The 17,516-nt window shown below is 38.7% G+C and overlaps 1 non-coding gene across 1 annotated transcript; it reads left to right on the plus strand.

Moving 5' to 3' along the window:
• Positions 1–1,624: 1,624 nt before the first annotated feature.
• On the plus strand, positions 1,625–1,731 carry LOC141477684 (U6 spliceosomal RNA). Its single transcript, XR_012463722.1, has one exon. It is a non-coding gene; the product is annotated as a U6 spliceosomal RNA (small nuclear RNA).
• The last annotated feature ends 15,785 nt before the right edge of the window (positions 1,732–17,516 follow it).

Below are 17,516 nucleotides of genomic sequence, written 5' to 3' on the forward strand. Positions count from 1 at the left end.
AAAAGGCAATATGGGTCCAGAGGAGCTGTTGTTAATTTTAGACGTTCAGGCTGAATGCTTCAGGTAGGAGCCTGCGTGCTATGGAGGTCCTTGTTAGTCAGGGAAAAGATAAGCATCTACAGAGTGTGGTAAATGGGTGGATTGTCCACATGTCCCTACTGATTACAGAGGGGCTGTGATCAAAACTCCTAACTTGAAAGCAAAGTGTCCTTGGAAAGCTGAGTTTGTCTGCTTTCTGCTCTGTTTATGGGGTAAAAAGATAATCAAGACTATTTCCCTCTCCATCCCAAACACCTCTCACCCTAAAGGGCAGGTTGAAGGTCATGTTAATCATGGGATTAGTCTGAAAATGGAGGTCATTGCCCTGTTCCTTCATACCAGCTTGTATCACTGCTATGAATTTCCTACAGCTGTCTGGTGGTCTTGGAGCAGTTACTTCCTTTGAATTTTTCTTTACCTTTTCAAGGATTGAAGGAACTGTTCTGTACCCTTGCCTGGTGATGGCTTCTTCCTGGTGAAGCAGGTTGCATGGCTTGTAAGTAGTCTATGCCTGGCTCCTTGGAGTTAATGTGGAGCATTTTCATTTCAAGGAAATCTTGACATATCCTAAAGCTCTTGTCAACCGAAAATCACAGTGGTGAAGGTCCAGTTGGTTTTCTTTAGAGGATACACTGTATTTTAGAAAACATTTTGCATGTCTCACATATTGTGGCTTTCTTAAATGGGAGAATTATTAGCTCTAATTGTTACATAATTCACAGATACTTAACAAAATATACTCCTGGAAAACCTTCTAATCAACTGCCAACACTTTGGGCATGGAAGCAATCAGAAGTGAGTGTGTTCAGAGGCTGGGATTTTCAAGCAGCAGTGAGGGAGTCAGTCACCTAATTAAGCTGGATGGGAATAAGGCATTTAAATCTTTCAGAGGAGGTCTAAAAATCCCAGCCTTGTTTTCTTATGGATTCAGCCACAGATGTTCTTATCTAATTCTGGATGCTTTCCATTTTCTCTCATTCCGGTGCCCCGAAAGGGTCAATCTTTATGCCTGATGTTCTTGGAATCTTTATCACCTCTCTATCATCACTCATTCAACACATTTTCTAACAGATTTTCCTCACTTACCCTTATGCTCTTTGGTCAGAGTGTTTAAGGCCATGGGGTAACTTGATCTTTGTAAGTGTGCTCCTTCACTGCCCTCTTTAAATTTTAATGCACATCCATTGGATCCTGCTCATGGAGCTGAGTATTATTGATTGTGTGATTTTATAATGTACTTTATGTAATAAATAAATAAATAAATAAAAACCTCTGTCTTTAGCTCTCCCTTTATCCCTGCTGGTTTGAAGTAATTCTAAGTTATTTAATGGGAAATGGAGTTTCTCTGAACTAGAGCAGTATTTTCAGTACTTCAATGTTAATCTAACTTACTGATACTGGTTCTTCATGACCAAGTCTTGTTTTATCATCATGGTTATCAAAAATAGCCTCTCCCAATAGTTCTGATGCAGCAGAAATTGGCATGAGATTTAGAGTTGGGCATCAAGTGTAGCTGGGATCAAGTGCAGTATCTGTTCTATCAGTTTAATATCTGATACATCCTCGATGAGAGGACTTTCTTTTTGTGCTTGCTTCGGCAGCACATATACTAAAATTGGAACGATACAGAGAAGATTAGCATGGTTCTTGCACAAGGATGACGTGCAAATTCATGAAGCGTTCCATATTTTTTGGCAGTTGGACTAGATGACCTCCAGAGGTCCCTTCCAACGCCATATCATTCTGTAATTCTGTGATTTATTTGTTGGGGATGATGGGAGGACCTTATGCCTTTGCAATATACCAAGATTAAATCCAGGACATTTAGTATTGAGAACTTGGATTCAACATGGGATTTTTTGGTTGCTTTTGTCAGGAAAATGTATATTATTTCAAATCCTGTCCTCTATAGTTTCCTTAGAAAGAGACAAACCTGAAAAATGTAGATAATTTTTTAAAGCCACAGAGTGAAAGAATGTTTTTAATACTTCTTAGGAAGCCCTTGGTTTCTTTCAGTAGTGTATCTTTCCTTGAATTACCATGAAAATTACAAATGTTCCTCTGTTTCTATAACTCTGAGATGGTATCATTGCTGATGACACTCTCCCTTCTCTGCCTAATGCAATATATACCAGGGGATAAAGTGAGATGGTCTGAAACTCAGCTTTGTAAAAACTCAGTTGGTTCTCAAATTTTATGGAGCTGTATCTCATAAGGGGTTAATGAAATTCAGGTTCTTCCTCCCACTCACTTCTAGCTCCTCTGGTTATTCAAAATGCAGTATGGACTATTTTGGAAACTGTTATGACAGTGCTAGGTTCCTATGGACCCCACTCACAACGCCTTGTTGTACATGGTCTAAAATGCAACTAGAAACTATTTTTCTGCTAGTTTTTAAAAGGCTTTTGCATAATGATATATGTTACTTCTGGTGACATTCTTATGTGCCATAATTGCTTGAAAATACTTGGTGTTAGATGTAAATTCTCCATTATACAGACATAATATTTTTATTTCTCTTAATACTGCTTTTATCCTTTTGCTTCCAAGTGGTAAAGCACCATTCTGGAATAGGAATTTTTCAAACTGCATAGTTTATGCAATTATATCATTCTGGATGCTGTACGGTAGCCTGTTGATGGGCTTTCCATAAGGCTCAACTGAGCAACTAATGGCACAGTGTTTTTAACTTATTTAATCAGGAGGTCAAGAATGTAGCCTAATGTGCTTTATCCTGAATTTTTTGTTAAATGTATCATTAATCATCAAGCCAATGATCAGTGCCTTCAGAAAAATGTATGCATTTTAGACTATTACATACTATTTGGACAGTATTTTTGTTCTGGCATCCTCTTCAGGAGGTAACAAAAACAAATGTGAAGATGAAAGATTCATCTTGTCTTCTAGCATCAGATTGTCATCAAATACAATTTACCCCACCTCAATAGTAAATTGGACACCATGTGAGGATCTGGTCCCGATTTTAATCAGGTTTGAAGACCATCGTGGGGGAAGGAGGTTGTTATAAGTAGGTTGACCTGATCAGTCAAATGAAACATTCAGCAGCAAACTTCAGATTAACGAAAATGAAAAATATAAGGTGTCACGCAGCTATCGTGTGTGAACAAAGCCTGGTGCCATGGAGTGAGGAAGAAGGTGGAAACAGTGGCAATTATGGAAATAGATCTGAAAGGTCTTACTTGAGCATTTTATGTATTAAGACAAAGACAATCCAGAGAAGTGTAGAAAAACTAGACAAGCCACAGAAACCCCATAATAATCAAGACTGACTTTCAGAGTGATACAGAACATTTAAAAATGGATTTGGGAAGAGTTTTAATGATACTTCTATGGATATACTCCCTGCAGTATTTGAAAATCTTAATCTAATATTCTGAAGTAAGCTGGATAAACAATGACCAGAATAAGATATAATAGCCTATATTCTCACATATGATGATAAATACTAGTTGGAAACATCAAGATGGACTAAATCCATAATAAGGAATAAGATGATGACATTCAAAACAGAAAAAAAGGGATTTTTATTATTTTTTATTCAGACAATGAGATAGAGCTCAGCCATAAAACCTTATTACCCTCTCCAATGGAGCTTCAATCATTTATCATAAGATTTTTAAAACTAGTTAGGACAAAATACCAGAAAATATACTGCAGGGATCCTTCCTGCATTAAGGACAAAGTAAATAGTGACTTATTTATTCTTTGTAGTAGCCAAAACCTCATTCACCTATGTGTTCTTTCAAGAACACCTATGTGTTCTTCAAGTTCTTTCAAGTTGCAATGTGCCTGCAACTGTGGCAATTTTTCTGATAGCAATAAAGAATGCAAAAAGTAATTTATTATTCTTTTTTGATACTATTTTATTTGCAATAATAGTAAACCCATACTGAACTTTCGGCTCTGGGTCAGTTGAGCAACACCTTCACCCTCATTCCCCCTACAGTAGCCACTAAAATCCATGAATGAATCCCACTGAAATGGAAGAGATTTTAAATGTATCTTGGAAGGTTCATATATTTGGAGTCAGAGGCACCAACAGAAGAAACTGGATCTTGAATCAAAATAAATATACAACCAAAGCCATAGCAAGATATTCTGGTCCCTAGGGCATAATTTCCTCTTCTCTTGTAGGTGGGCTTGTAGACATATCAGAGTATAACGGTACTTTCTCCTTTCTTCCACACTGTGTTTATCTTTCTATCTTCTCTGGCAGCAACTGTGTAAAGGCTTCACAGATATATTTGCCCCACTGTGGGAGACTTTCTTGCCTCTCCTTCCCACAGCTCTGCCTGGACATCTAACTACAGGCAGTAGCGTAATGACTGCAAGAAAATGCCTCTTGAATTTCAGAAACATACTTAAGTACTTTGCAGTGAAAATGTCTCTGTTGGGGTATGGTCTACTATTTCCAAAGTTCAAGGGGAAGAAAAATAATGAAGACTTGTACCTTTGATTAATTGAAGAGCTGCAGCAACTTTTATCCTTAAAGCTAGAAAGAGCTTTCCATAAATCAACTAATTTGTCAAAAAGCCCTATCATGAGTATTTATAGACAAATCACTATATGAAAACTACTGTGCCCCACTGAAATCCGTAATGGAGTTATCAGTGAAAAATAGTGGTTGTTCAGCCATTCTGAAGATCACTAGTGTGATCAGGTAGGGCTTGCCTATGCAGAACTCTATGGAGGCATTTGATTCAGGTGTTGAACACGCAATCTATTGAAACTACTGAAGATGGATGGGCATTGTTTTTTTCTCTTTTTTTTTTTGAATGTGTGTGTGTGTCTTAAACGGCAATATTGCTACTAGTTCTAGTTTCATTTCTTAAAACTATATTGGTGTATTGGTCAGACGGGCAGTTTCAGCACTGCAGTATTAACTACAGAATGCCTGCATGTGTTTTCTCTCTACTGTTATTGTTATTGCAGGTACGCAGCTTGACCATTACTTGAAAGTGTAAAGGAACTCATTCTAATAGTAAAATATTTTGACTTAATAAAAGTAAAGCAGTAAAATTCAGATTGATGTATATGATCTAGAAACTTTGTTGTCTTTTTCTAGCAGGAAAACAAATTTAAGAAATGAAGACACTTGTAGGTAGCTTACAAAGAAATTATGCTTGCAGGTAGAATTAATCGGCAGAATACTTTATGATGTGCCAATATATTCAGGTGCAGCAAAGCGCCTCATACTGGTACAGCTCTGCCACAGTTCCAGTGCCTTCCCTGAGCAAAAAGCATGGTGGTTTTCATTGGTTTATATGTTTCAAAAATAAATTCTCATACAATTTCTAGAAGTGAGAGAAAATTCTTTCAGGGCATGTATTTCATTTTAAGGACACAAAGTGAATTGTAGGCTTCAATTACATGCTATTCTACAGCAAAGGCTGTTCAGCATTTTTCAGGCTTGAGCCCAGAAAATCAAAAGTTTTCAAAGCATTTTGTAAAAAATGAACCTTGGTTTACTAGAGAGATAGGTCTGACATTTCTCATTCTATATCTGCACGCTCACATTCATGGTGGCAAGTGCAGCAATTGCTTATGTAAAACATTGATAATCAGCAAGGTAATGAATGTGGCGTTACCACAAAGTGCAATTTGAGGCAGTTGAGAAAGTTACCCCACCTAAATAGACAAGTTTTGGCTGTAGAGACAAGCACTCTGCAGACTTCAATTTGGGCACCTCTAACCATACTTCTCAGTTTTTATATTATTGCAAACTTACCTTTTGAAATAGTCACAACAAAACTTTCTACACCACCAGGTCAACCACCCATAAAATGGTTGTTTCAAAATGGCCTAAAGAGTGTAGGTCTCCAGGTTTCACTTCTGACTTCCTCATTTGGAAATGTTACCGATCATACTCTAAGATGTCCAGCTGAGGAATGAGAATTCTGTTATAAAATGTACAGTCATTTTATATATCCCATTTAAAGTTAGCTGGCTAGCTTTTTCAGCATAATTAGCGTTTTGTGTCATTTAATAGACTCAGAGCATTGGATTGCTGACCTCATTCACAACTGTGAATGCTTAGCACTTTGCAGTTTATTCAGTATAGTCTTAAATTGCCACCCATAAAATAGCAATGCACAATTAGTGACTGAAACTTTGGTTTATAACTTGTCTGGAACAGCAAAGATGCTGCAGCAGTGACAGAACACATTGGAAATATAAATACTGCCAAAGCACTGCTTTCAGACCTAGAGCTGTCTTTAGTCTTCTACTAGCCTTATTCTCCATTCAGTGTCACCCTCAAACTCCTGCAACAGTTGAGACAGAGGTCTGATTTGTATCCCCGCTGCTACTTGACAAGTTGAGTGAGATGAGCTTTTTCTTTATACTGAGTGAGAATGAGTTGAAAATAAATGTATGCTCATTTTGAGTGACTTAAACCGAAATTATTCTGGGAACATTAATATTGGTATTTTGTTACTTCTGAGTACTCATAATCCCACCAAGTATTCTTTAAGACAGTACTTTATCTACAATTATATGAAGTTTTAAAAAGCATCCTAAAGCGTTGATTCCTCTGGCCTTTCAGTCTATAAAAATCACATGGTAGCAAAGTGAGGCATGAAGGGCATTGCCTTCCTGGACCTACATCACTGGAGCCAGGTGGCAGCAATAGTCATTATGCCTGTTGCACTTGCTGGCAATGAGGGTGTCTTGGGTCTGTTTCAGGCTTCAGAGAGGATAAGCAGGCGCAGTTTCTTCTGCAGCCCCCTTGTCTTGTTGAGTCCTGTCACAGTCGCTCCAGCTTGTTTCTTTCAGTGCTACCACTTAACTGTCACCATCACACTCCTTATTGGTCTAGTTTCTCTCAAATCCCATGGACGCTCCTCCTCATTGCAGGCCTGTAGTGCCCCATCATACTCACTGTTTTAGTCACAGTCTTTTTCTCCAAATGGTCTCTAGTGTCTGTTTTGCATTTTTTTTTCCCCTAAAGCTTTTTTCTCATCTGTACTGTTAGTGTCCCTTCTGCTCCATCCTGTCCAGCTCTCAGCACTGACTCCTTTTCCATAGCTCTCCATGAAGCCTCCATCTCTGTTTTCCTTGACTGTTTCTTAGTCCTAGGAGATTAAGCTGTGAAAGCCTTGAGCATCCTGAGTAAATGGTAAATGCCTCCAGCATCCCCAGGTTTGGGGAATCTTAACTTCTGATATTGAAAAAAGTCTCTGCTGTGCACATTTAACATTAATTTTTCAAAGGTCTATATGTTGACTAGTTATGCTAGATTTTTTTTTCTGTGGATGCTAGAAAGCGTGTTTTCAGTGCAGACAATTCCACCTTTCATATTTCAAATACCTGGCTCAAAGCACCGGTATTTCACAGTTTCTTAAAACAAGAATTGCCGCTATTTTTAACACAAGCAAAATACTTTTTCAGAAACGCCCAAAGTATTTTGTTTAAACTTGCTTGCCAGCAAATTCGTCATGAAGTGTTTAATGGCAAGGTAGAACTTCAGCCCCAAGTTGGACAATATTATCAACATGATTTTATAGTCAGAAGTATTAAGCAACTCTAACAGTAGGAAATGGTAGTAAGAGGCCTCTGGCTCTTTCATCTCATCCTTGTGATGTGATTCTGCCCATAGATTTAATGAAAGAAAAAGGAAGGAAGAGGCAGTTGATTAAAGGGGAGCCTATAATTCAACAGGCTGGCATTTGCTCCATATTGTCTGACATGATTTAAACAGAGCAGCCTCCACCGGCCACCAAAGGGATAGACTAGCCCATGTGTTACACTAGGATTGCTTACTGCAGGATGCAAAGAGAATTCATCCCACATACTTGTTAAATTGAGGGCTTTAAAATATTCTCCACTTTCATTGGACATTTAGTTTATGCTCTCTTTAAGGAGGACTGAATTAAACTCAGCCTCAAGGTGAAAATTGTCAGTGACTCATACTATTTTGCTGAAGCTATGCACTTGAACTTGGATTTACAATGAAATGGTTGATGTATGCCTAGTAAGAATAATTTGGGCTTTAGAGAAAAATAAAGAGTGTCCCACACTCGGGATGCCAGGCTGTATATGCCATGAAGAAAATCTTTTTACTTTTTAATGGACACTTTCTCTGATTCATGTAATTTCTGTGCACACTGGAAATCAACTTCATCCATACTACTTTTATGTATGAGAAAGTGGATTTTTTTCAGGGGCTAGAAATTAGTTCCTCATTCATCTTAGACCATGTGTTGGATTTCTCAGCAGTCACATAGCAGTTACTTAAACAACATAATTGTCTGATTTTTATTATTTGTGGCAAGTGAAAGTGAGGCAACAACAGGAAACAAGAAAATAAGAAACTTAAAAACTATGCCAGTGGTGTATTTGAATTGAGCGGCAATCTATAGTCATCTACTACTGAAGGGTATAATGATACTTTTTGTTTCAAAGCCAAGAAAATTTAAATAATATTTATCTGATTTAGCATAGTTAATCAAGATTATCAGCCAAGACACAGTATTTCATTTAAAGGAAGTGCCCTGGTGGCACTAACAACAATATCAATTATAGAAATGTTAGTAACAACAAAAACATTCAATTTCCCAACAAAGGTCAACAGTAAATCTATCTAAAATATGTAAGGCTCATAAAAGTAATGGGCTTGCAACTGTGATTGAAACAGATGTTCACAAAATCAGCATTTAAACATGAAGACACCATAAAATAAATGAATACAGGATATATTTAACAAGTTATCTCAAGAGCAGAATAAGGAAAATGAATGAAAAATTATTCATGCGATTCAAAAGGATCTTTTTTTTTTTCTGTAAGGTAACTGAAAACAACTGAAAACATTGGGTCAAATTCATTTAATAAATAATCATGCTGACAGCAGTATAGGTCTGTGTGTGCAACCAGGGACAGAATCTGGGATGTTGTATCAGGAAAGAGAATTGCCATAAATAAAATTGTCTATCCCGTTGTTGTGTAAGAATGGAAAGCAAGCCTAATTCTCTTTGCACAAGTTTCATACTGACTCAGCTTCTCCAGCAGCATCGGTCCTTACCTACATAACTTTTAGGAAGACAGAAGTCAGAAGAATCATATCACGTTTTGCAAAATAGCCTGAAACATTCCAGTGTCTTCAATTTAAATCCATCTGGCTTCTCCCTTGAGGACTTGTATTATTGCTTTTACCTAAATAATGAGAAACTATAGAGATTGCCTATATTTTTAATGTCTTCTTCATCTTTTCATTCCCTGTTTACTTACATATTGCTTGCTTGCTTGCTTCCCTCCTTCCTTCTGAAAGACAGATAGACACACACACAGAAATAAAGACACAAAGAGAGAGAGGAAGAAATAGAGAGGGGGAGAAAGAAAGAGAGAAAGAGAGAAAGAAAAAGAAAGAGAGAAAGAAAGAAAAGAAAGAAAGAGAGAGGAAGGAAGGCAGGAAGGGAGGGAGGGAGGGAGGGATGGAAGGAGAGAGGTAGGGAGGGAAGAAGGGAAGAGAAAGAAAAGCAATAAAGGAAGGAAGGAGGAATGGAAGAAAAAGAAAGGCAATGATGGAAGGAAGACAAGAAGAAGGAAGGGAGAAATGAAATAATACTTGTGCTTACTTGTTTGAAGTACTTAATCAGGTATTTGGAATGCGTTCTTCTGTCAGCTGTTTCATCCTCTGTCGTTCCTCTCCAGTGGGGCTATTTGAAGGGATAATCTGGTATTTGGCTCCCAAAGATTCAGGAACTTTTAAAGAAAGGACTAAGAGTTTGACTGAAGGTTTCTGTCTATCTGTATTATGATCGTGGTGCAAGTTTTAAACAGATCCAGACTGACACCTGAAAGCTGCAATTGGTTCAGAATGCTACAGTGCCCCATAAAACATTAGCTTTAACAAGCTATACTTCATAATAAACTATGTCTAATATCATAAACACTTCACATACACTACAGTCCCTTTTTGTTTATTTTCAGCATCAAATTCAATACTTTGGTTACATTTTTTTTTTGGTCTAATTGACACTTCTTCCTCTAGTCTGAGAGAATTCTAATAGGAGATGCTGGTAGAATGGCTCCTTTCCTAACCCCAATCTCTCTGCTGTTTATTTTTGCTACACGTATCATTCTGGGATTAACAAAGAAGTCTTTGCGAATCATAAGCAATGCAAGTACCGCTGTTTGAGAACCACAACACTCTAACCTGTACTCAGTAAAACACTTTTTTTCTCAGTGTAAAAGCAAGAGTTTTAGCTTTAATGGTCTACAAATTCATACATGCCTGATTTCTTTCCATAGGAGAATGGTTATGTGACGTGAGAAATTAACACGTCTTAGTACAGATTGCCATGAAGTCAAATGATGCAAAAGAAATACATAGGTCCTTTTCTGGGCAAGGTTCACCTAGTCATGATATGGATTGAAGCCTATAATCCTCTTTTTACCAAGGCAGTAAATTTTGCTGGAATGTAGACTAGTGACTTGGCACATTAAGTTTCCTTAGTACTGTATTGGGCTGTGTGTGCAGGCCTCTGTTTATAATTATCTGTCTGGTACATTGAAAATTGCCAACACTGTGAGCTATTTCTTCATCCATTGATGTTTCTCCAATTTTGGGTACTGTCCTTAGCATATTTTATCTAAAAGGACTTTTCCAAAAGTAGTTCCTGAAATATCTGTCAGGAGAGTTTAAAGTTATTTCTTCATTAAAAGATTCTATATAAAACACAGGTCTTTTGAGCTTCTTATAATATACTGTGAAAAAGAGCTTGAGGTAGCAGAATATACAAAACCAAGCAACAATATGCTAATAGAAAGAGCACAGAAGTATCTCACCTCAGGAAGTAATTCACTGCTTCAGTATTCAGAGCATATGCCTAGTGCATATTTACTCAGTAATTGAACACTCAGTGGATGAAGCCTTAATTTACATCATCACTGGATTCTCTCCTTAGTTAACTTCTCTTATGAAGGGGGTAAGCATTCTCCTGAAGGATGTGCATCTATTTGTTTGACTGTAATGTTAACTTGGTGTGTAGAAAAATAACATTAAAAATGACACCAACTGGAAAATGCAAGCCTACCTGAATAAAAAAAAATAAAAAAAAAAGGAGCTATTTCATAGGCTACTGACACGCAAATTTCATAGTCTCTCTCTTTATTTTTTAAATACTTTTAAAGTAATTAAGTGTGAGGCTAATTTTGGAGAGCAATTTGCACTAAAGATATCATTCTAACAATATTCTAACTTTCCCCAATGGATACTTTTGTCTGCCATGCTATTTTTTTTAACACACAAGCAGTTTGTATTTGACATTTAAATAATTTAATTACTATGTAATTCATAATACAAAAGCAACAAGAGCTTTCTGCTGAAAGCAGCTCATAGCTTTTAGCCTTTAAAAGGAAGGGCAGTCTTTGATGTCTTCAGCCATAACTTCACACTTTTTAGTGCAAAGTGTGTTTCAATCTTGTGCCTGTCACAGTTTTTTACACATCTGGTTTTTCACACTTGGACCTTGGAAAGCTGAGAGTTATATATGTTTATGGTCGCTACAAAGCTAATTGCTGGGATTTCTCAAGCTTCATTGGCAAGTGTTAAATGATTTAGTCATAAAATTCAGTTTTAGGTAGTCCTGCAAGGAGCAGGGAGTTGGACTCAATGGGTCCCTTTTACCTTGAGATATTCCATGATTCTAAATGCTTGTTTGGTCTACCCTTTCTCCTTCTAATCCTTGAAGGGATAAAAGACAGCAAAAGAAGAGTTTGAGGCTATTCAGCACAAAATATTCTCTACTATTCCCCTTGACCTCCAACAAACTTGCTTGTAAGGATCAAGAAGAGAGCTACAATTTTTCCTCTGCTTCCTTTCTCCTTCTCCCAGCAATGAGGCAGTTATTCTAGTTCTCAATCTTTCATATTTTTTTTCAAAAAATATCTTTTCTTCACTTACTTCCTTCCAGCCTCTGGTCTAGTTCAAAGCCCAGTCCCCCGACTTTCTTCAATATTCCTATTTCAACTTGGAATATATCTGAGTGTAGCAAAGGTGACCTCAGAGTTCAAAAATCCCAAATCCTGGACCTGGCTTCCATCATGGACACCCAAAACCCTTCGCTGCCCCCTTGCCTCTTAGACATTTTGGTCAGAACTCCATGCATGACCCTTTGCTCTACGTCCCGGTGCTCCTAGAACCCTCCCCAGTCCCAGCACCAGTCTTTCCCACTGTCACCCACTTCCTTCATATAGCCATTCCTCCCCATGAGGAGAGGCTCCTGTGGGAAGGGGCAACACATCCTTGCCTCCTTGAAAGTGATTAACCATCACCTTCTTCCCCTCTCTCCCACCCCAGATCAGCCCTTGGATGCTGTTGTGCAGGAGAGGGAGGCAAGCTTGGCTCATACAGCCAGGGCTCTTGCATACACAGAGCACACCCTGAGCCACACCTGGACCTCTGACCCTTTATCCCCCATTTCCCATTACTCAGAAAAGATAATACACTTCTATGAAAACCTTAGTTGAAAGAAGGGGTAGAGGAAAAGCATGAAATGGTGAAAGGAAGAAGTCAGAGGCTGAGAAGGCATTTTTTTCTGGTGCTTTTCACCGTATCTTTCCCCTTCCCTTACACGTAGCCTGTACTTCCTGCGCAGTGAGCTGGGGTCCTGGAGCTATTGCTGACCAATCTTCACCTGAGCCAAATGAAGGTCACCAGTCTGGGAATGGTCAGTCCTCCTTCTTCCCCTTCCAGTGAGCATAAGGGTGAATTTCAGGAAGGAAAGCTTGAGTGAGAAAAGAGAAGTAAAGGCAGGGGTGGGGGAAAGACAGGGAATTGTCAGGGAAAGGCTCTCCTTTGAGCCAGAAGAAAATAAAAAAAAGAACACTGAGAAGGCAGCGGTGAAAATTTAAAGATTAAGAAGAGATATTTGGGGGATGAAAGAGAAGATGATAGTTTGCTCCATAGCAAGCTTTCCAGCACTGTCATTCCCTATCCTTTTCCCTCTGGCTATTGCTTCTGGCATTTGCTCCCCTTTGAACTACTGGAGGCTCCCTGGGAGGAGGCTGCTGGAAGCACTGCATCAGTGAGGCATTCAGATCTGGGGCTAGCAGTAATTCTCATTTCTCAAAACAATCCCTCATCTCAGCCAGAAAGTAATCTGTTAGGTTTTCATCTTGTCTTTGGATATCAGCTGTTGTTTGGGATCTTTTGATATCATGGCTTAAAGAGGTAGGTTCTACGTGAAGGACTTTCCAACCTGGCAAAAGATAATAATCCTGCTATTTAACAAAGTGCACTTCGTAGCCTGCATAGCAACACAGGCATTTGAAATGAAAGCCCATTGTTTGGAAAGTATAGGTTTTAAAAGCTACTATACCTCCCTCTGTGTTGTAAGAATTCAAAGTAAATTTTGACACTCTTGGCATTTTGCACCTTCTCATCAGAAACAGAGGAAAAATCTAAACCCACATCAGTTTATTTTATCTTCAGTCATGTAAAAGGTTAGATTTTCTAATTACTTTTGTCTAGTGGTGTGGCTTTTCTACTGGAAGGTTCCTGGCTATTCTTTTGCTATTAAAGTATTCATCAACTTTCTGTTTAGTGATACTCACCCCTGATGTCTTCAAAATCCCCCCCGCACCTTTTAGCTAAGGGATAAGTCTGGATATCTAAGCAAATGTGAAGTCTGCAATCTATGTAAAACATTGTGAATAAACCGGACTGGAAACAACTTTCCCTCCTGTGCATCTTACTGGGTGCACAGTAGCAGTACCTTCTGTTCTTTACCAGTGTAACACTAGCATCTTTGACAGGGGTCTGTTTATTTCAAGAAGTAGCCTGAAGTCAGGAAGGATTTCTTGAACACACAGGACTTGTGCTTATAGCCTTTATCTCCCCGATTTTCCCTAACATTGGGCTGCGGAATACATCCTGTGTAACCGTATGAGTACAAGACAACAGTGATGTCTAGAACTCTCAGGCTGGCTGTTGCTGCTGCTGTGTGTATCAGTAGCTCTAAATCCCTTCTCTGATTTGGAAATGTATGTTAAATCATGGCTAGCTCCCTGTTTTTTTTATCAGAAACTCTATATCAAACCTGAGCAACTGATCTGGTGGAAAGTACAGCTGAAACTACTACAGTCTTTCAAAGATCTTGTGAGCATTGGGTATTTTGCCACTGAAAAGCTGTTCTCCTAATAAAATGTTTCATCTTATTTGAAGGTGGGTTGCTGCCCTCAAATACAGTTTTGTGGGAGGATTTGAGGGTCACAGCAAGAAAGAGTAGGAAGTAAAGAGGACAGTAGGGTTTTGTCAGTGAGCCCTAAGCCTTGAATGAATTTCTTGGAGCTATTTCAGGGGAACCTTTATCCAGAGCCTTACACAGTTTGGATTTTCAAAGCCTGGCTACTCAGGTGATATGAAGTGAGAATGTTCTACTTCCTCCTTACAAAAGTAGTTTGAACATTAAATTTGACATTCTCTCCTAGAACTATCTGCTTTCTAATACCAATTTGTTGTTCTGTTCAGCATGGGCTGTCACAACAATGTCAACATTATCAACTGTAAAATGTAATTGAGTCTGTGAAGTTTTTCCAAAATAATGTCATTCAAGTCAGATCATCTGTATGACAAACAGTATTTTCACTCTCTTGGCCACCGGTGTTTTCATTCATTTTGGGATGCCTCCATTTGATCTTTGTATCCTGGTAGCATTGAACATACCTTTCTGTTATTTCTACATTGAACTTCACACGCATGTCTGTTGGAAGTGGTTCAGATAGTTCTTTTGGGGTAGTACAATACATCCATACCAGGAGAGCAGAACACTGGTGGCTGATTTTTGAATTAATGGTTTTCCAACAACTTGCTAGGTTTTGCATGCAAGTAAAGTTTTATTGTTATTCCATGACCAAAGAAACATCTTCCAGAATCTCAAAAGTATTAGAATTTCAGCAACATCTATTTTCCCCCAGAGTTAATGCTGTAGAGTGAATGGTTGTGATTTCACTAGAAAAAATAGAGCAAAAGATGTTTGAGACTAGAACTTTTATCTAGGCCTTTGTTCCATAAAAATAGAGAAAGAGTGCTGCAAGCATACGTGTCCTGGTTTTCAAGCCATGAACAAGCATGGTCTTTGACACTGTTCCTAAGTGTACTGTCCATAATGAGACTATAAAAGGATGTTTTTTCTTGTCTTTTATTCCATTCTAAATGTTTCACTTGAGCTGTTGCTAATCATGCTAGGCAATCATGCCTAGCAAGTGTAAAAAAGGTTGCTGAGCACTTGTGGTTGAATACAAGGAAGGTACTCTTTTGCTTTTGGTCCTTAAGTCTGCCTTAGCTTTTTATTTAGTTTTTAATCAATGTAGCCAAATTTTAAAATCTTTTCTTTTTTTTTTTTTTTTTTTTTCTCCCACTCTGGACTACCTCCAGAACATTATGTTCTGCAAATCACAAAGGCTCCCATCCTCCCACTGAAAAAAAAAAAAAAAAAAAAAACCAAAACATTGCCAAGGGTTATTTGTCTGATTACTGCAGCCCATTCTTACTTCTGTCATGCCCTCTGCCTTTTCAAATGAACCACCTTCAGTTTTCTAGGCAGAACAATTATGAAGCAGCAGCTACGGAGCCCAAAAGGGAAAATCATGACTTTGCCATCAGCCCTCAAAAAGGGGCTGTGCAGACAGGAGTCACTCTACGTTTTGTTTTTGGTCCCCAGTCCAGGGTAAGCACTGCGCACTAAGCACACCGCTTATGCACACCTCGCCCAGCTGGACTTGCTGCTGTCAAAACCCTGTCAGTTCTCTCTATCCATTCCCAGAGGGGCTTCTCACTCCACTGCTTCCTAATTGCTAGAGGGATAAGAGGACTTCCTAGGGCACCCTACTTTCCTGTGAAAGCCATGCTTTGGCCCATCGATACACAACTTGAGTCAAAGATACATCACACACAGCTTTTCTGCCTGCATTTGCTGTATTTTTGACCTGTGCTTACAGCTAGCCTGCCTCCGTGAACACTACAGCCCTCAGCAAGGGCCCTACCCCGTTGTGGCACAAGTTTGTTTCCTATCAGGAAGGAAATAGTCTACAGCCTGTCCGGGCTGTAGCTCTCTGCCTGGCTTTAAATCCTAGCAGAGGACAGCTCCTGCAAAGTGTGCTCATATTTCACTGGCAAGGAGCAGAAAATATTCAGTATGATATATAATGCATGCTAGATCTTTTTTTCACCTAAAATACTGTCACGCACTCTCATAATTTTATAATACACACAAGAGTATATTTTGGATGTGTCTAGGTGATAATAAAATATGTTTAACTTATTTTATCCTGCAGGAGACAGGCAAGATCTGTTGAGTTGAACCAAGGTTGATCAAGAAACATGTACAAAAATGCAGCCACAAGCAGGATTTGGGGACTGTGAGGCTGCATGTTCATTTTCATTTGAGTAACTTGGCGTGCATGCTCCACAGCAAGGGACACTAGTGGCAGAATATCTACAGACTGCTTAGACTCCCTGTAAAACTGTACCTGTTACACAAAATGCAAAACATTTTAGAAAAGATATTTCAAGAAAAACCTCTCATTCTAGCTGTGTGTGTGTTTTCATGCAAACACAGGTAATGCAAAAATACGTTGCCAGCAATGTCAGTTCATCCTTTTCAGGTTTTATCTTTAACATTTAGGTTCACATATCCAAGTATCTTGTAGCAGTAACTACTTATATAGTTGTAGGGAACTGTCTTTTTGAATTAGTGATTTGACTTCAAAAATGCTTTAGGCATAGCAAAGACGTATTATGAATTCAGCAGTTAACATGCAAAGTACATCATCGAGATAGATTATGAAATGGTGAAGCCTGTGTTTCTGTCTGACACAGTTCATGAACCTCCTGTCCTGCAGCAGTCCCACAAACTTCTTCAAAGTTACTTATAGGTTAAAAAATGAACAGCAGAATACAATCCTTTATAAACAAGTAGGTCATATTCTGGTACATTGAAAATTATCATTTTCCAAAGAGATGCCTTTTGTTTAATGGAGATAGGGCAAAATAAAGCACTGCTCAGCTGCCGAGGTTATGGCTCTGACCAAAGGGCACATTTTCTCTATAGCACAGTCTGCAGTCCTGCTCCCACAGCTGTCAAGATGAGAGGACCAATGGTTTTGTGAGACAGTTTTCTCTCGGTGAGCTTGATTTCTCTCCTAGAGACAGCATGGCAAAGAAGGACAGAAAAAAGTGGGAGGTGGATGAAGTACAGCCAGGCTTTATCAGGGCAGGCCTAGGACATGTACTTAGATTTGGCAGCTGAAACATGCTTTCAGGTCCCCAGCACAAGGCACCACGAATCTCACGGCACGTAACAGTACTTCAGACAGACATCGATTAATGTCAAACTGATATGAAATGAAAAGCTTCTTTTCAGTTTGTCAGATCATGACTTTTTGATTTGGGCTGAGCTGGCCTGAAACAAAACATTCTGTTCTAATTTTTCTCATTTGAAAACGAACAATCTCTC

Source organism: Numenius arquata, chromosome Z (assembly GCF_964106895.1).
Source record: "Numenius arquata chromosome Z, bNumArq3.hap1.1, whole genome shotgun sequence".
In the NCBI taxonomy this organism is placed as follows: Eukaryota; Metazoa; Chordata; class Aves; order Charadriiformes; family Scolopacidae; genus Numenius; species Numenius arquata.